The 19,271-nt window shown below is 53.7% G+C and overlaps 1 long non-coding RNA gene across 5 annotated transcripts; it reads right to left on the bottom strand.

Moving 5' to 3' along the window:
• Nucleotides 1–228: 228 nt before the first annotated feature.
• LOC117090927 lies at nucleotides 229–17,216 on the bottom strand. Of its 5 annotated transcripts, XR_004440157.1 has the most exons (4): nucleotides 16,843–17,216; nucleotides 10,181–10,302; nucleotides 1,555–1,700; nucleotides 229–1,177 (listed from the first exon to the last, which is right to left on the bottom strand). It is a non-coding gene; the product is annotated as an uncharacterized LOC117090927 (long non-coding RNA). The 5 variants fall into 5 exon arrangements; XR_004440156.1 differs by lacking the exon at nucleotides 229–1,177 and having other exon boundaries at nucleotides 1,473–1,700; nucleotides 16,843–17,108; XR_004440150.1 differs by lacking the exons at nucleotides 229–1,177; nucleotides 1,555–1,700 and adding an exon at nucleotides 8,250–8,273 and having other exon boundaries at nucleotides 16,843–17,108.
• Nucleotides 17,217–19,271: the final 2,055 nt, after the last annotated feature.

Consider the following 19,271-nt stretch of genomic DNA (forward strand, 5'->3'; position numbering starts at 1 on the left):
GGGTACGGTGGCTCATGCCTGTAATCTTAGCACTTTAGGAGGGCAAGGTGGGTGAATCACCCGAGGCCAGGGCTTCAAGACCAACCTTGCCAAGTTGGTGAAACTCCGTCTCTACTAAAAGTACAAAAGATTAGCCCGGCATGGGGGTGCATGTCTGTAATCTCAGCTATTCAGGAGGCTGAGGCAGGAGAATTGCTTGAACCAGGACCTGGCAGGTGGAGGTTGCAGTGAGCCGAGATCACGCCACTGCACTCCAGCGTGGGCAATAGAGTGAGATTTTGTCTCAAAAAAAAAAAAAACATATATATGTGTATATATATATATATATATATATACACATTTGAAGTGTTATCCAATGAGAGCAGGTGTTCCGGAAGACCTCATCTAAATACAGAATCAGAATGGGGGACCCATGTCACACCTGCCATTTTTTCATCTTTACAGCTGGGCTTTTCTTGTCTTCTCCGCTGGACTCTGCTGTTTCCCACAAGGTCTTCAGAGAGTCTGCCCTGAATCCTACAACCAGGAGATGAGAAGCACAGAGTGACACCAGCAGGAGAACATAAAGATGCGGTGACAGGTGTCCTCCTCCTGCAGAGTCCAGAGCAGTGCACTCCTACCGCTGGTGCCCTAGCTAAGACTGGGGGCCAACAGGCCCGATGATAGTCTAGGAGTGCTGCAGTCAGGGTTCCCACAATGGGCACCCAGCCTCTGCCCTTGCACTCTGCATGAGCGTGACCGTTGTCACCTCAGAGCCCCTGGGTACAGATCAATGCATCTTATCAGAGCTGCATGTGAGGAGGGACCATGTGAGTCCCAGGAAACAGCTGAGGCCCTGCAGGGGGAGGTGGCCAGGACCGAGACCTGATGCCTCTGTGGAGAATCGTCTGTGGGTGTGAGTGGCACTGTGGGGTCAGTGCCCGGGTTCTGCTGCTCCCCCTCCTCAAAGATCAGGGCCCGAGCAGGGGCTGGTGTGTGTGTGGCACCTGGAACTGCAGGGCCACCACCTTTGTGTGAGTCCGTCATGGGGACCTGAATACGTTGTCATGTGCAGAGCCCACCCATCCATTGGCCCCAATTCCTGGCCAGCTTCTGCCAAGGTGAGAGGGTGGAATTTGGAAGGTGGGTGTAAGCTGAAGCCTGTCCCACGGTGGCTGACATACAGTGGTGACACTCTCTGTGTGGGAGAAAGAAAGAGAGATCACAATGTTGTTGTGTCTATGGAGAAAGACGAAGACATAAGAAAGTCCATTTTGATCTGTACTAGGAAAAATTCTTCTGCCTTGAGATGCTGCCAATCTGTAACCCTAGACCCAACCCTGTGCTCACAGAAACATGTGCTGTATTGACTCAAGTTTTAATGGATTTAGGGCTGTGCAGGATGTGCCTTAGTCAAAATGTGTTTGCACGTCCTGGACTCCAGGCTGCCAGCTGCCTGTCCAGGGTCTGAATGTCTTACTGTGACCTGTTTCCTCACCTGTCCCGGAGGACAGATAGGGAAGGCTTGTTTTGAGGATTAGGCAGGGTAATCCCAGTCAGCCCTCATTAGCTTACCTATCCTCCAGGTCTTTTTGATTTCTTTTTTCTCTTCTTTGTTATGAAACTCTGGAGAATTGTCCTCCAGCCTGTCTTCAGCTGGGGAGGTGGAAAGGCTGGACCTTGCCCTTGACTTCAGGGCCCCTTCTGAGTGCCCCCTCCTCCTAGGGTTTTTAAAAGCATATACTTAGCAACATACCCTGTACCTGAGAGAGCTGCAGAGAACCTCCTGCGTGTCCAAACCAGAATACTTTGTTCCCTGACCCCAGACCCTCATCACACCCCAAAGGCCAAATACTTTCAGGTGGCCAGCTTCAGACACGAGTCTGAACTCAATGCTTGTTTTCTGAGGTCTACACAGGCCCGTATGATGGGGCTACCTCCATTCTACCCTATGCCTCCCCCAATCCATTAGGGGCCTCAAACCCAGTGATCCCTAACTGGGAGCAAGGTTCCTCAGGCAAAGAAAGCAGCCCTCCCCAGGATGCTGGCCTGGCCATGTCCCAATGGACATCAGTCCTGGAGCAAGAGGTCCAAGGCAGGGAGTTTCACCCCCCATTTCACCAGGTGTGGTGACATTTCTGGGTTCCTAGCCTTCAAGATGGGATTTCTTTACTGTGCCACAGTGGGGGAAACCGAGGCACAGGGCCGGTGAGCAATAAAGAAAGAAAACCTCTGTGACTAGGAAACGTGTCACTTGCCTAGCACAGCCGCTCCAGGATAGCACCCTTTGGGATGTACCGTTGAGCTGTTCCTGGCACGTGGCATGGCACTGGTGTGGAGGTCAGCAGCTTGTGGAGTTGGGGGAGGGGTGGTTGGCAGGAGCTGGTAATTTTGGACCCACCATGGGGAGGAAGGAGACATTGGCCCTTTCCCCACACCTTGGGCACAGCAGCAATTTTCTTCTCTGATATGTGTGGGCACCAATGCCTATGTGGGTGTGGGTGCGTCCTCCCCTTTTGTTGATGAAGAACCTTCCTGCAGCCATTGGGGTGGGTATGGGCACCACACGTGCCTGGCAGCAGGGTGGTGCCTGCGGAGACTTGGCTACTGTATGTCTCCCTGCCTCTTCCCCAGGGGAAGCAGGCCCTGTGCCCTAGTGTCCCTCATATCCAGTCCCTCACATTCTTCACTTGGCATCTCTCTGCCTGATTCTCCCAACTCAGCCCCTGCCAGGTTTCTCCAAGCCCTGTGGGCCCTGGGATGGGATTAAAGGAGGCAGCAACTGTGCTGCCTGCCTCTGCCTGAAGTCAGGGATCCCTGGCCGCTGCTGGCATCTGGTGGGCAGGGTAGGTGGGGAGGTCATGGGTCAGCTTTTCCACTCCCTAGCCTGCACTGCCTAAGTCACCAGGTGTAACTGGCCTGGAGGCTGATCTGTGCCCTCCACAGTCCCTTGATGCATTATATTGAAGCTAATCCTTGTGTGAATGACTTGACCTGTTGTTACCGCCCAGATGAACCCAGAACCGGAAGACTGTTGCACTTGGACCCAGAGCCTGGGGCTGAGGCTGCCGTGACCACCCTGTTCTCTTCCTTCTGGATCCCCAGGAAGCTCCCAGGACTGAATGATCCCCATAAAACACAGTGGCCAGGATGGGAGGGCTGGAGGTCAACTCCCCCCGCCCCTGCCACCACAACCAAGAGGCCCCCATGGAGGTTGGCCCTGAGCTGTGGGTCCCTGTGGGATGCAGGTTCCCACGGACACTTCAGGGGGTGAGCATGGGTCCTGGCTGACGGGAGCCTGGTGGACACTGGGTGTGTGGGGCCTGTGTAGGTGGGTTGGACAGCACTGGGCCTAGCCAGGGAGCCAGGGACTGGTGTGGCCTAAGTGGGTAGCAATATGTTGCCAGAACAAAACTACAGTGCAACCAGCCCAGCTGGTAGGGAGAAGGAGGCCTGCCTAGTACGACCATCCACCCCTGTCCTGGCCCCAAGCCCAGACTGCCTGCCTGTACTGGACATTGCCTGGTCCAGGAGGCCTGGGCATGTGGGTCAGGGGGTGTGTCCCTGGGTTCCAGGCTTTGGTGGACCCTTGGGAACTGAGCATCCTCTGGGCAGGAGGAGGGCCCGCGGTCCACTGTTTGCATGTGCCCTGGGGGTGTGCCCCACCCAGCTTCTCAGCCCCCACGGGGACGTGGCCAGGGCTCCTCACCTGCTCTGTGGTTCCAGCTCTGAACAGCTCACTGGTGACTCTGACAGCTTCCTCCCCAAACATGGGTCCTCGTCTGTGGGAATGGGGTGTCCCAGGCCCCCTGCAGGCAGGAACCCACCCCCAGCTCCTCTGCTGGGCTCTCCTGGGCTTTCTTACCTACTGGCTTGTGAGAGCCGGTTGGCCAAACTTGGGTCTGTGTGTTTATCTTGGGCTCTTTCTTAGTGTGTGGTTTCTGTAACTACTGCTGTGTAGATCTTCTATATGAGTTTTAGGTAAGAATCTTGCCCAGCCAGAGGTCCCCCATCCCAGAGAGCCTCCACTTTGGCGGCCCCGGGCTGGTCCCGCCTGTGCTCCGCTTGGTGTGAGTGTTGAGTGTGATGGATCCACGTGGCTACTTGACCCTGCATCTCCTTCCTCTTGTTGCTGAGGCCAGTTCTGTTCTCTCTTTCTCCACCTGAACTGCATCTGAAGCCAGATGAAGGATGAGAAGTGGCTGCTAAGAAGGACCCTCCTGCAGCGAATCTGCTGTGAGGAGGCTGCGCTGGCCCAGCTGTCATTTCCTTCTCTAAGCTCATTCCAGAGGTCGGCCAGGGCAGCCTGTCCTGCCTGCTCTTGTGGTCCGTGAATCAAGAATGGATTTTATATTTCCAAATGGTTGAACAAATCAAAAACTAACACTTAATGACACTGAGAAGTTTCCATGTCCACAAGTAAAGTTTGATGGGGGTGCAGTCATGCCCATCTCTTCACAGGCCACCTGCAGAAGGCTGTGTGGTGCAGCCATGGCAGAGTGTTGCGTCCTTGAGACAAAGATCAGTTGGAAAGCTGAAAATACTGATTCTTGGCTCTTTAGGGAAACAGTTTCCAGTCCCTGGTTTAAAGGTTGTGTGGCAGGACCCCAGGATCTTGGTCAGCTTGTTCGTCATTCAGGACCTGCTGTGGCCTTCGCTAGTATGTCTGCAAAGTCTGCGTGCTATGGTGCCTCTCATGGGGGCGTTGAGCTCTGTCGTGCTAGATTTCAGGGTGTCTGCCTCATGGTCACCTGTGTCACCAACAGAGACCCTGTGGCCAGATTCAAACTAGCAGGAAGAACAGTGGATCTGGCAGCAGAGATACCTTCGAGCTGAGCTGCCACCCACCCTGAGGTGGTCCCATGACACCCACTGTCTGGGTCAAGGTTGGGGCAGGGCTGGTGTCCTGAACGGCTCTGCGATGTGGATTGTATTAGCCTGGGGGGAGAGGGGGTTGCTATTACTCCCCATATCGTGGGGAGTGCCTCACCCCCTGCGATGTGGATCGCAAGAGCCAATTACTCCCCCCTGCAATGTGTGTCCATATTAGCAGTCTCTTTTGTTCAGGATAGTAGGAACAATTTCACAGGATGCGTGTACACAGCCTGCGACAGAAGAACGAATACCAATCTCTGCACCTCCGGATATTAGGAACCATATCACACAATAGGTGTATACCTTTTGGGAGATTTGGGGTCATGTCCTCCTGTGTTTCCCTGAATATTCGGAGACACATCACAGGGCGGCTGTGCACCTACTACTCTCTCGGCAGGAACATCATACTTTACCTACTGGAAATGAGGAGCAGTATCACAGACTGGGTGTCAAGCCACCGTCATATTGGAAGTAATATCACGCTCTCCCCACAAGTTATGAGGAACAATATCACAGGGGGGTGGTAGCTTCTCCGGTAGTGGGAGTAGTATCATCATCTCTTCCTGTAGATGACAGGAACAATATCACAGGGTGGTGTACACCACGTGTGTTTTGGAAGCAATGTCATTCTCTCTCTTCTAGGTTTTACGATTCATATCACAGCGGGATGTACACCCCTTGTTATATTGGATGGAGTCTCATCCTCTTTCAACCTGTATCTTTAGAACAATATCCCATGGGGCTGTCCATCCCTTCAACATTGGTACTAAGACCATCTTCTCCTTTCCTGGATATAAGAAACAATATCACAGGAGGGTGCACACCCCTTGCAATATTGGTAGTAATGTCACCACTCCCCTGTGGTTATGAAGGACAAAATCCCAGCTGAGAGTACTCCCAATATCCCAGAAGGTGCACGCACACCTGTGATACAGTTCCTAATATCCAGCGGGAAAGCGGCTGATTTCACTTTCGAGATCGCAGTGGGTGTGCACCGCCCCCAACCCCGGGGTATCGTTCCTAATATCCAGGCGGGAAGAAGATGACATGGCTGACAGTATCGAAGGGTGTGGACAGCTCTTCAGTGATATGGTTCCTCTTATCCAGGGGGTGAATGGATGATATTACTCCCAATAAAGTAGGAACCGTACAGCCACCCTTGGATTTTGTGGCACACACGAGCAGGGGCGTGAGAAGGCCCCGAGTCACCGCAGCTGCTCATCCAATGCCCCCCGGCCCAGCCGAACACTGGACTCTGTGCTGGGTGCATGGCTGAGCCTAACATCCTTGCTCCCAGTCTGAGGGACCTGGGACTGAACACGGACCCAAAGGTGGCCCGGGCTGTGGCAGAGGGAAGCCCAGAAGCCTGTGCGGGGCCCAGGAGGCCCCTGACTCAGCCGGGGGTGGGACGCAAAGGGCTTCCTGAAGGGGGGGGGGCATCCTAACTAAACAGGAAGCAGCCAGCCAAAGCATATGTCTCTGCGTGTGCATGTGTGCCTGTGCGTGTTGTGTGCCGTGTGTGTGTGCGGCGCCTGTGTTTGTGTGCCCTGACTGTGCGTATGCCTGTGTGCGCGTGTGCCTGTGTGTGTGTGTGCGCGCGCCCTGTATGTGCGTGTGCCTGTGTCTGTGTGCATTTGCTTGTGCATTTCCATGTGCCTGTACTGTGTGCAGCAGCTAGTGAGTGCAGGCTGAGCCAGGACACACCTAATCCACCTATTCAGGGCTCACTCTCACGTGTAGACTAAAGGGGACCCCATTTTAGAGGCAATCGGCAAGGATGCCCATTTACTCCTGCCTCTCCGCCAGCCTTCCAGGCCCCATCCAGCCCAGCTTTCTCTCCCACTCCTCTGGGCCCGGGTCCAGAGCCTCCTATACAAGGAGGAGGGTGTGGCCTTGAAAGACAGCCGCCTTGGGGAATTCCGAGGGGGCCTCCCTGTGGGAAGCTGGCCTGGGCTGACAGCACCATCAGGATGAGGCCCAGAGGGCTGTGCACGAGAAGGAGGTGAAGGAGGCCTCTGCCCCTCGACCCCAAACCCTGGACTTTGGCCTCTCAGGTACTACTTGGCCCTTTCCTTCCTCCTGGGCAGGCGGAGTGGGCGGCAGGCTTGACCAAGAGAGATAAAGGGCCACTTCTGGGAGGCCCGTCCCTTGTCCCAGGCCAGCACCTGAGCGGTGAGCAGCGTCCCTCTGGGCCTGACACCTGGCACCTCCCTGTCTGGCTGGGACTTGGGAGGCCACAGGGACCGCTTCTGACCACCAGGTGTCGCCAGCACTGGGCGGGAGCCTCGTGGGCAGCCCCAGGCCTGTGGTGAGGGATACGGGGCGGGGTCTTAGGGCTGCCCCAGCTCCTCATGTTGTTCTAAGGCCCCCAAGATCTCGGTCCCTGGACTGGAGCGCCCTGGCCCCTCAGCCCATAAGGAGCACTGACACACGTGGGTGTGATGCAGAGGAGGGGCGGGTGCCTGCTGGGCAGAGGGTGGAGACACCCCAGGTCTGAGTCTGCCAGTCCCAGCTCTCCACCCCTGCAGGGCTGGGGCAGAGGGAGCACAGCACCTCCCCTCGAGACAGACCTGACCCAGCAAGGTCTCAGCCTGGCTGGCTGGGGCCCCCGCCACTGCACCTGCCGTGAGCTGGGCTCCCTTGTCTGTGAACCCGATGGTAAGACACCGGTCCCACCCCACCCTTCTGGGTGTTGTGAAGATTCCAGGTGTCTCGGGACTCCAGGAAGGAGTTGCTCAGTGCAGGCTGGCACCCTGGGCAGGCTTCCTAGAGGAGGCACCAGGATTTGGGTTGGATCTTGCAACGTGGATTCAATGTGAGGATGATGCCGTCCTCCAAAATGTCCTTCTCCCGACCCTGTTTTCTTTGTGAATGTAACTTGACACTTGACTGTCAAGACTCAGTTTGGTGTCACCTCCTCCAGGGTCCCCTGACTACAATCCCCTTCTTTACCCAGAGGCCACCATTGCCCGCTCATGTGTCAGCCTCCCTGGTTGAGACTGAGTTCTTGAGGGTGGGGCTGGCCAGCTCGGTAGCTGGGTTGTATCTGCGAACCTTGCCGGCTCCTCTAGCTGGGTGCAGAGCTCCAGGGAAGCCACTGGGCCATTCCTAAGGAAGGCTGGAACCCAGACCCCTGGGGTCTGTGGAGATCCCACTCCAAGGGGGCGGGAACACCGAGAGCCCTGCCCCTCCCCACCCACCTTCAGCCCTGTCCCTCCCCATCCACCTTCAGGTCGTAGAAGATGATGTCACCGAGCACCAGGTACACCTTCACGTAGTAGAGGGTCCTCATCGAACTCCAGCGGCGAGTTGCAGAGCTACAGGGCCTTGAGGTAGAAGTGCTCCGCCAGCTTGCCGTGGCCCAGCCGGTGGTGCAGGGCGGCCAGCCGGTAGGCCCACGCGCTCGTTCAGCCGGTTCCCTGGGGTGGAGGCCAAGGGGCAGGTGTGAGGACGTGGCTCCCTGGGCAGTCACGCACAGGCCCTCAGGAGCAGGTATGCAGACCCGGGCAGCACCTGGCTTGCCTCCAGGCACCTGCGGTCACCTGGGCAGCTCTGGCCAGTCCCTTCCGGGTTCCCAGACTCACTTTCCCATCTGTAAAGCAGAACTAATAAGGCCTGCCCCTGTCTACTGTGAGGCTTTGCAAAGTCGGGCTTGGATGGCCCAGCTCTGTGCCTACACATAGCCACCTGCCTTTGCTCACTGGTTTTAACCAGCGGAGCCACAAAGCCATGCAGTCCAGGTGCTCCCGGGCACCCCGGCTCCATGCAACCCACAGACATGACATGCGACTCCTCCTGGGTGTGTCACGATCAGAGCCCCTACCTGGGGAGTCACTGCGTGCCTGAGCTTCAGGTCCCCCCACAGTTGCGCAAACCCAGCTAGGCTGTCTCTGATGTCCTCCCCTTTGCAGGGCGAGTGCCGTGGAGCCTGCATTCAATGCATTCCCACACAGCTGCACACCTACTCTGTACTGGGCCCCAGGGCACAAGGCGCTGGGGCATGCGGCCCGCCCAGGGTTCCCTGTCTCTGGAGGACAGATGACCTGGCACAGCACCAGGGGATGCCCGGCCTTAAGGGGCAGGCTGCTGGAAGGGGAACTGGGATTTCATCAGCCAGAGAGTTGTGTGGTTGATGAAGGTGGAAAGGGCACAAGACAAAGGGAATGTGCCACTCAGCTGGCACCTCCAGGGACCGAGATGCCTGGCATGTCTGGAAGGCAGAGGGCACTCTGGGGCGGCCTTGTGATCAGCAGCGGGAAGAGACAGAGGAAGCAGAGCTCAGCCAGGCAGGGAGCTCTGCGCTACGTGAGAGACCTTGGGCTGTGCTCCACGGCCAGACAGGGAAGCCAGCTGGGCAGATCTGCCTGCCTGGACAGGAGATGGGAAAATCCAGCAGCTGTTTCAGCTCCTGCCCTGCAGACATGGAGGCTCGGCTCTGGCAAAGTGTGGGTCCTGGCAGGGCGGGCGCTCAGGGACTTACCCAGAGTGATGCTGAGTGCTAGGGCCATGTGGGCAAATTCCAAACCCTCCTGGGGCTCCTCCGCATTGCCAGCAGTGCCACCGGCTTGTTGCACAGCTGCAGCTCACCTTGCCGTTGCCCGTAGTCACTGCCAGGGGCAGGAACCGGTCCTACCACACAGGCAGGTGGGGTCAGGCTTCCCGCAGCACCCACCTTGCCCAGCGCCCTCCTCAGAGCTCAAACATGTGCTTGGAGCTTCCCACGCCCCAGTTACCCTGCACCTCCACACAGCTCTGTGCTCTGGGATAACGCACAGTTCAGACACCCAAGTTGGGGGCTGAAGAGTCATCTGAGGCCCATCCAGCTACACCTGGCAGCCTCAGACCAGCCTCTCCCACCGGGGCACCGGGGGTCTGACTGGGGGGAGCCAGCACTCCTCTGCTCTAAAAAAACAATTTATCTGTGCCCAGAGCTGAGCCACACCGTGAACTCAGAGGAAGGGAGAAGCCGTCCCCGTTCGGGGTGCATGCAGATCTGGCGCTGGCCCTGGGCCTCCCATGACATGCTGTGTATCCTTTGACATGTCCCTGTGCCTCTCTGGGCCTCAGTGTCCTCATCTGGAAGATGGGGACAGGACTTCCCACTCATGGTTGCTTGAGATCATCAGGTGAAAAAGGGTAGAGCCACTGTCATGTCCAGACACGAGCGTTTCTCCCAGGCAGGGGCACTGTCAATATCATTCCCGGTGAGACCACTGGGAAACTAAGCATGTGCATGGGTGGCCCTGCCTCCAGGTGGGCGGCCTCTGCCCTGCCACACCTGTGCCTCAGCGCTCCTCGTGCCCCCACTGAGGCCCAACCACCTCACCTGGTAGAAGAACACGGCTTTCTCCCGCTCCCAGGCCCCATTGAAGAAGATGTCTCCAGCTGCCTCAAACAGCTCCACCCCAGGTTGGGGTCGCCTGTGTACAGGACCACATTCTGTGCCACCTGAAAGGAGGCAGAAGTTCCCTCAAGACCCACACCTGGGAGGTGGCCACGCCCACCTTCACCAGCCTCCTTCCTCTCACACACTGCAGGTACACCTGAGCATTTTTCAGACCTATGCATTAGGGCTGCCCCACCACTGGCATGAGGACAATGAACTGATGCACCCCAGTGCCAGGAGGTGACTAAGCAGCTGCAGCCCAGGAGCCCAACACCTGTGAATCCTACCACCAGGGCTAGCCCTAGCCCACCCACCCCCGCACTCAAACAGTCTCCGTGGTCCCCAGATTGCTGGGAGCCCATCCCCTGGTTCCTTTCTGCGTTGCCACATCCCTGTCGCAGCTCAGGGCCACACATCAACAGTGTTTGTGGGTGGGCCTGGTCCCCTCTTGGCCATGAGCTCTTGATCCTTCTCCTCAGCTCAAGGAGGTATACAGCAGGTGCTCAATAATGAAAGCTTCACCAGGCTCGTGGGCTTCACAATTTGTTCCAGATCACACTGTGTTTGGGAAAGCCTCTGAAAACAGCCACTATGATAGATTCATTTTGTAAGGAGATGTGCCACGTGTCGCTTGGAGCAAGTTCTCCTGTGTGTTAACTGAGTGGTCTCATTCTTTGAGCATGTGCTGTATAACAGCAGGCGCTAGGCACTGTGAGGGGCTACACCTCTGCCCTCAGGGAGAAGATGCTGGCCACTGGGGGAGAATGTGAAGGAACCAGTTGGAGGGAGGGAAAAGGCACACAACAGGTGCTCAGCAGTGGCTTAGGAATGAGTAGATGGATGGATGAATGGATGAGCAGATGTATAGATACATGGATGGATGGATGGGTGTGTGGATAGATGAATGCTTGGATGGATGGATGGATGGATGGACAGATGGATGGATGGACAGATGAATGGATGGACGGATGGGTGGATGGATGGGTGGGTGGGTGGTTGGAATGATGTGTGTATGTCTGCATGTATATATGGGTGAGTAGATAATGTATGGATGGGTGGAGGGTAGATGATGTATGTACATATGGATGGATAGATGGTGGATAGATGAATGTATGGATAAACAAATGGACACGCAGATGAATGGAGGGATGGATTAATAGATAGATTGGTGGTGATGGATGATGAAGATGCATGGATGGACGAATAGGTGAGTGGATGGATGGGTGAAAGGATGGATGATGGAAGGATGGATGGATGTTGGATAGATGGATGAATAGATGGGTGGATGTATGATGGATGGATGGAAGGATGAACAGGTGAATGGATGGATGATGGAAGGATGGATGGATGATGGATGGATAGAGGAATGGATAAATGGATGGATGGATGAATGGAAGGATGATCAGGTGAATGGATGGATGATGGAAGGATGAATGGATGGATCGATGGAAGAACAGGTGAATGGATGGATAGACGGGTGAATGGATGGATGATAAAAGGATGTATGAATGATGGATGGATGAATGGACAGACGGATGGATGGATGGATGAACTGATGAATGGATGGATGATGGAATGATGGATGGATGGATGAATGGATAAATGGATAGATGGATGAATGGTGGATGGATGGAAGGATGAACAGGAGGTGAGTGGATGGATGATGGATGATGGAAGGATGGATGGATGATGGATGGATGGATATATGGATAATGGATGAATGGATAAAGGATGGAAGGATGAATGATGGATGGAAGGAAGGAAGGATGACCAGGTGAATGGATGGATGATGGATGGATGGGTGATGGACGGATGGATGAATGGATAAATGGATGGATGGATGATGCATGGATGGATAAGTGGATGGATGGATGGAAGGATGAACTGATGAATGGATGGATGATGGAAGGATGGATGGATGGATGAATGGATGAATGGATGAATGATGGACAGATGGAAGGATGAACAGGACGTGAGTGGATGGATGACGGAAGGATGGATGGATGATAAATGGATGTATATATGAATGACTGGATAAATAGATGAATGGATGAATGATGGATGGATGGAAGGATGAACAGGTGAATGGATAGATGATGGAAGAATGGATGAATGGATGGACAGACGAACAGGATGGATGGTGGCTGGGCTGAATGGAGGATGATAAAAGAATGGATGAATGATGAATGGACGGATGGATGGATGGAAGGAAGGATGGATGGATGGATGATGAATGAAAGATGAACAGGTGAATGGATGGATGATAGAAGGATGGATGGATGATGGATGAATGGAAGGATGATCAGGCAAGTGGACGAATGATGGAAGGATGGATGGATGATGGATGGATGGAAGAATGAACAGTTGAATGGATGGGATGGAAGGATGGATGGAAGATGGATGGAAGGATGGATGAACCCGTGAATGGATGGATAGGATGAGTGAATGGATGGATGATAAAAGGATGGATGAGGAATGAATGGATGGATGGATGAGCAGGTGAATGGATGGATCATGGATGGATGGAAGATGGGTGGATGGATAGAAGGATGAACAGCTGAATGGATGGATAATGGAAAGATGGATGGAAGGATGGATGGATGGATGGACAAACAGGTGAATGGATGAAGAGATGAGCAGATGAAGAATGGATGGATGACGTTTGGATAGAAGGATAAACAGTTGGATAGATGATGGAAAGATAGATGGAAGGATGGATGGATGGACGAACTGGTGAATGGATGGACGAGCAGGTGAATGGATGGATGGACAGGTGAATGGATGGATGATAAGAGGATGGATGGATGATGGATGGATGGACGGAGGGATGGATGATGATGGATGGATGGATGAACAAGTAAACAGATAGATGATGGAAGGATGAAAGGATGGGTGGATGGACAGGTGAATGGATGGATAGATGGGTGAATAGATGGATAAGAGCTCACTGCAGCCTGATCAGAGCTCACTGCAGCCTCAACTCCTGGGTTCAAGTTATCCTCCTGCCTCAGCCTCCTGGAGTAGCTGGGACCACAGGCAGGTGTCACCATGACCAGTTAATGTTTTTAGATTTGTAGAGACAGGGTCTTGTGCTATGTTACCCAGGCTGGTGTGGAACTCTTAGGCTAAAGTCATCATCTCACTTATATGGGGCCAGGCAGTGGCACATGCCTGCAATCACAGCACTTTGGGAGGATGAAGCAGGAGAATCACTTGAACCCAGGAATTCCAGACCAGCCTGAGCAACAGAGGGAGGTCCTGTCTCTGCAAAAAAATTTAAACGTTAGCTGGGCATGGTGTTGTATACCTGTGGTCCCAGCTACTTGGGAGGCTGAAGTGGGAGGATCTCTCGAGCCTAAGAGGCTGAGGCTGCAGTGAGCCATGATCGCACCACTCACTCCACCTGTCTCCAAAAAAAAAAAAAAAAGAAAAAGAAAAATGTTAGAGCATCATCCATATTAAAGACAGGTATTGTCTTTTTGAAAATTTAATTACAGTTATATAATGGACATGTAAAATGTCCAGTTTGAAAGTTTGCAAAATATATAACTCTAAGTATTCTTACCTTAAAATTCTGATTCCTACCTAAGATATCGCATACTATTTACATAAGTATCACAATGCCTGGACCACAACTAAAAATGTGTACGAGGGAGAAAATTGAGCATGTATGCCTATTAATTAAGGTATATTTCTCCCTTATTGCATAAAAAAGTCATCACGGCAAACCCCTGTGATTGTATCTAAAGCAAGCCTACAGTTTTACCTCTCCGTATTATAAATGCAAGGCTAAAATTCAAATACTAAATATTTCCTGAAGCCAAGGGTAGTTTACTTAAAATAAATGCTTAGGGTCTTTATCGAAAATATGAAAAAGTTAGCTACTTCATAGCCATTCCAATCTAAGTTCAGCTTTTTCTTTTTAATTGACACATAATTGTGTACTGTACATATGTATGGAGTACACATAGCGATGTTATAATACATGTAATGTATGTGATCAGCGTAATTAGCATATCCGCCATCTCAAACATTTATCATTTCTTTGCGTTGGTAACGTTCAATACCCTTCCTCCAATTATCTGGAACTTATATATATATATATATATATATTTTTTTTTTTTAGACAAAGCCTTGCTCTGTTGCCCAGGCTGGAGTGCAGTGGTGTGATCTCAGCTTACTGCAACATCTGCTTCCCAGGTTCAAGCTATTCTCCTGCCTCGGCCTCCCTGGTAGCTGGGGTTATAGGCACCCACCACTATGCCAGGCTAATTTTTGTATTTTTAGTAGAGACGGGGTTTAACCACGTTGGCCAGGCTGGTCTCAAACTCCTGACCTCAGGTGATCCACCCACCTCAGCCTCCCAAAGTGCTAAGATTACAGGCATGAGCCCCCGGGCCCAGCCTGAAACTATATATTCTTGTTAACTATAGTCATCCTATGTTATAGAACACTAGAACTTATTCCTATCCAGCTATAATTTTGTATCCTTTCACAAATTTCTCCCTATCTCTCTCTTACCCCACCCTTCTCACCCTCTAGGAGCCTCTGTCTACTTTCAAATTCCATGAGATCCACTCTTTTTTCCTTCCACATAAGAGAACATGTGTGTGTGTGTACTTTCTGTCCCTGGCTTATTTCATAATATCTTCCAGTTCCATCCACGTTGCTGAGAATAACAGGACTTCATCCTGTGTTATGGCTGAATAGTACTCCACTGTGTATCAAGACCACATTTTCTCTATCCATCATCTGCTGTTGGACACGGAGGCTGGTTCCATGTCTTGGCTATGGTGAACAGTGCTGCAGGAAACACAGAGGTGCAGATGCCCCTCCGACACTGATTTCCTTTTCTTTGGGTATCTACACTGTAGTGGGACTGCTGGATCACACTGTAATTTCCTTTGCAGTTTTCTGAGGAACCTCCATACTGTTTGCCATAGTGGGTGCCCTAGCTTACTCTTACTCTTTTTCTTTTTTCTCTTTGAGACAGAGTCTCACTGTTGCCCAGGCTGGAGTACAGTGGTGCAATCTCGGCTTGCTTACTGTAGCATCCGCCTCCTGGGTTCCAGTGGTTCTCATGCCTTGGCCTCCCGAGTAGCTGGGATTACAGGCGCCCGTCTGCACTGGGCACATTTTGTATTTTTTAGTAGAGATGGGGTTTCACCACTTGGCCAGGCTGGTCTTGAACTCCTAGACTCAAGTGACCCACCCACCTCAGCCGCCGAACAGTGCTGGGATTACAGGTGTGATCCACCACTCCCAGCTAATTTTTGTGTTTTTAGTAGAGACGGGGTTTCACCATGTTGGCCAGGCTGGTTTCAAACTCCTGACCTCAGGTGATCTGCCCGCCTCGGCCTCCCAAAGTGCTGGGATGTCAGTGTGCACCCCACGCCCAGTCAGCTGCTCTAGTACACCCCTACAGTGTGTAAGAGCTCCTTTTCTCCATATCCTCGCCAGCACTTGTTATTTTTTGTCTTTTTGATAATACTCATCCTAACAGGTGAGATGATACCTCACTGTGGTTTTGATTTGCATTTCTCTGATTATAAGTGATACTGAGCATTTTTTTCACATATTTTTTGGCCATTTGTACGTCTTCTTTCAAGAAATGTCTGTTCAATTGGGTTTGGTGACACAAACCTGTAAGCCCAGCACTCAGAACGCTAAGGCAGGAGGACAGCTTGAGCCTAGACCAGTCTAGGCAGCAAAGCAAAACCCTAGCTCAAAAAAAAAAAAAAAAAAAAGAAAGGTCTGTGTCTGTTCAGCTTTTTGACCTCCAAAAATTAAGAGCCCATTTTGGAATCAGACAACCTGCCTGATTCAGAGACAATCTGTGTTTGGTTCTACTCTGCTACTTCCTATGTGACTTTGGGAAGTTCCTTAGCCACTTTGAGCTCAACTTCCCCAACATTAACCAGGAATAAGTACCACCTGCCTCTGCTGGTTAACGCTGAGGACTCAAAGGAGAACCTTCACAACACCACTTCACAATGCCGCTGGCGGAGCCTCAATGCGGGATTGTAGGATCATCTGAAGCTAAGTACAACTTTCCTTTCCACTGTCCCAGGCTCACTCTGCAGGAAGCCATCATGCGGGGCCAGGAAAGAGCCCCCACCCAGAGTCACGGACTCCCTCGTCTGAGGGTCCGCGCAGTCCCCTCGGTGAGTCTGGCGAAGCAGCCTCACTGCGAGGGAGGGCGGGGAGGGCGTTGGAGTCTCCACGCTCGGTGACCCGGACCCCGTTCCATGAGTGGGTCCATGTAGGGCCCACTCTGCCGCACGCGGGGACCAGCCAGGCCGCGGAGGACCGGGCAGAAGCCAGCGCCGGGGTCCATGCAGTCCCCTCCGCGGCAGACGCGGGGAGCCGGGGAGCAGTGCGGACCGGCCAGCACCCGCAGGGCGCCTGGGACCCCCGCGCTGGCCCACACGGTATCGCAGCAGACGCGAAGCCCCCGGTGAAACCGAGGCGGAGACAAAGCCCAGGCGCACGGACCCGGGATCCCGACCCCGGACCCTGCATAGCCCAGCTCGGAGCCGCCACGCCCGGCGCAGAGACCCCCGCCCGGTCCGGAGACCCCGTCGCCCGTCGCCCAGTCTCACCTCGGGCCGCCGCCTCCCAGCCCTAGCTCCTCGCCGCGGTGCCTGGGCGACTAGAGCGCAGCTGAGCAGCCGACAGAGACGCGGCAGCCTCAACAAGGGAGCCCTGGGCGGGGCCGCCGCCGCCGCCGCCTCTTCAGCCCGTGTTCCCCGCTCAGGATCCGGCTCGGATCAAGGAGCTGCAGCTGGCGCTTGGCTGAGGCCGGGAAACACACCACGCAGGTGTAGAGGGCCCCGCCCGCCGCCCGCCGCCCCGCCCCCAGCGGAGCCGGGCGCCCAGCCAATGGGGAGCGAGCTGTGCAGAGAGGGGGGGGCCTTAGGTAACGGAGGTTGGGTCGGGCGGCGCTGGGACTGGGCATGCGGGGTCTCGCGAGAGGACCGGAGCCAAGAGCTGGCTGGATCCTGGCCTCCTACAACACCCAGCTCAACGTCCACCTGGAGTCTGCTCTACAGGACAGGCTTATCTCAGGCCCAGAACTCAGGCTTTTAGGCCAGAGAGGGAGAGACAGGCTTGCTTTCCATAAAGGGAAACTGAGGTCCAAGGAATAGGATTGCCTGCTGCCCAAGTCACGTAGTCCCATTCACTCGTTCACCTTGTCATTCAGCAAAGATTTGGAAGCACGTATGGTAGGCGTTAGGAGTGAAGTAGTGCCGGGCGCGGTGGCGGCGCCTGTAATCCCAGCACTTTGTGGGGCCAAGGCAGGTGGATCACTTGAGGCCAGGAGTTCAAAACCAGCCTGGCCAACAAGATGAAACCCCATCTCTGCTAAAAATACAAAAACTTAGCCGATCGTGGTCGCGCGTACCTGTGGTCCCAGCTACTGGGAAGGCTGAGGCAGGAGAATCGTTTGAACCCGGGAGGAGGAGGTTACAGTGAGCTGAGATGGTGCCATTGCATGCGCTCCAGCCTGGGTGACAGAGTGAGACTCTGTCTCCAAAAAATAATAATAATAATAGATGGGAAGTAGAAGCGAACTTAGGCCTTCCCTGAAGGAGCTCGGCCAAGGAGTACCTGAAATGTCTCTGCATCTCTTTAAGGTCTGATAAAGGAACCAGGAGTGAGAACTAATCACTTCCCTTTCCTGCCTCAGAGCTTTCATGTGTTTGCTGTTCCTCGCCTGAAATGCCAACTACCATCGTATTCATTTATTTATAGAAATGAGGTCTAACTATATCGCCCAGGCTGATCTCAAACTCCTGGCCTCAAGCTATCCTCTCGTCTCAGCCTCTCAAAGTGTTGGGATTACAGGCATGAACCACTGTCCCCAGCCCTCATCCTTTTTAAACCTCTTTCCTCATCTTCTTTGAGCTTCCTGCATCCTGTGACCCCACACCCTTGGTTTTCCTGTACCTCCATAGCTGCTCCTCTGTGGGTCCCGGGGACCCACCCCCTTCTCTTCCCAACTTGTATATGTCTGGGCTCAGGCCAAATGCCCTTCCATTTGCAGTGGGCACTGCCACAGGAAATCTCATGCCCTTCTGGGCTTCACAAACTATCCACATGCTCTGCTGCCTGCCAGAGACATCCATCCCAGTCAGATGCCCAGCCCTCACCTTTCCCAAAGCGCCAGTTGGGCACAGGGAAGCATCTCAAATTTTCCGTGGGCCAAAACAGAGTGCTTTATTAGTGCCCTAACTTGCTCATCCATATTCTTGTGATTCTCTGTAAACAGCTCCTCCATCCACCCAACTGCAGAGGTGAAAATCTCAAATCCTCCTCCAGTCCTTCCTCCCCGAACCTCTCATGCAGCCCTCTGCCTTCCTAGGACGCTGAGCACCCCTCACTCCCAGCGCTAGCTGGGGTGCTGTCTGAGTGGCTGCCACCCACTTGGCATGAAGTGTGACCTCTCGCCGGTGTGGTGGCTTATGCCTGTAGTCACAGCACTTTGGGAGGCTGAGGCGGGTAGATCACTTGAGCCCAGGAGACTGGGTCCAGCCAGGACAATATGGTGAAACTAAAATACGACAATTAGCCAGGCATGGCAATACATGCCTATCATCCCAGCTACCTACCCAGGAGGCTGAGGCAGGAAATTGCTTGAACATGGGAGGCAGAGGTTGCAGTGAGCCAAGGTCACACCACTGAACTCCAGCCTGGGCAACAGAGCGAGACTCTGTCACAAATTAAAAAAAAAAACAGAAGGAAGGAGGAAGAGGGGGAGGAGGAGGGGAGAAGTATTAGTGTGACCTCTCTAAGGCAAGGCAGTGTCCACTCTGATTCACTTCCATGTGTAAAACAGGAGAGCTGCACCCTGAAGGCACGCACTCAGGGAGGCTGCTGGGATGGGTGGATGCACAGTTAAGGTCTTCATGGTGGCTGGGGCTGACCCCATCCCCATTGCTCTTCCACATACACCTGCACACTCATCACTTCCACGCTCACACCCACCACTGAAAGCCTGGCCGCTAATCTGATTTGCCTAACAAGGTCC

The sequence above is a fragment of the Trachypithecus francoisi genome, unplaced genomic scaffold (assembly GCF_009764315.1).
Source record: "Trachypithecus francoisi isolate TF-2019V2 unplaced genomic scaffold, Tfra_2.0 Contig01133, whole genome shotgun sequence".
Lineage (NCBI taxonomy): Eukaryota > Metazoa > Chordata > Mammalia > Primates > Cercopithecidae > Trachypithecus > Trachypithecus francoisi.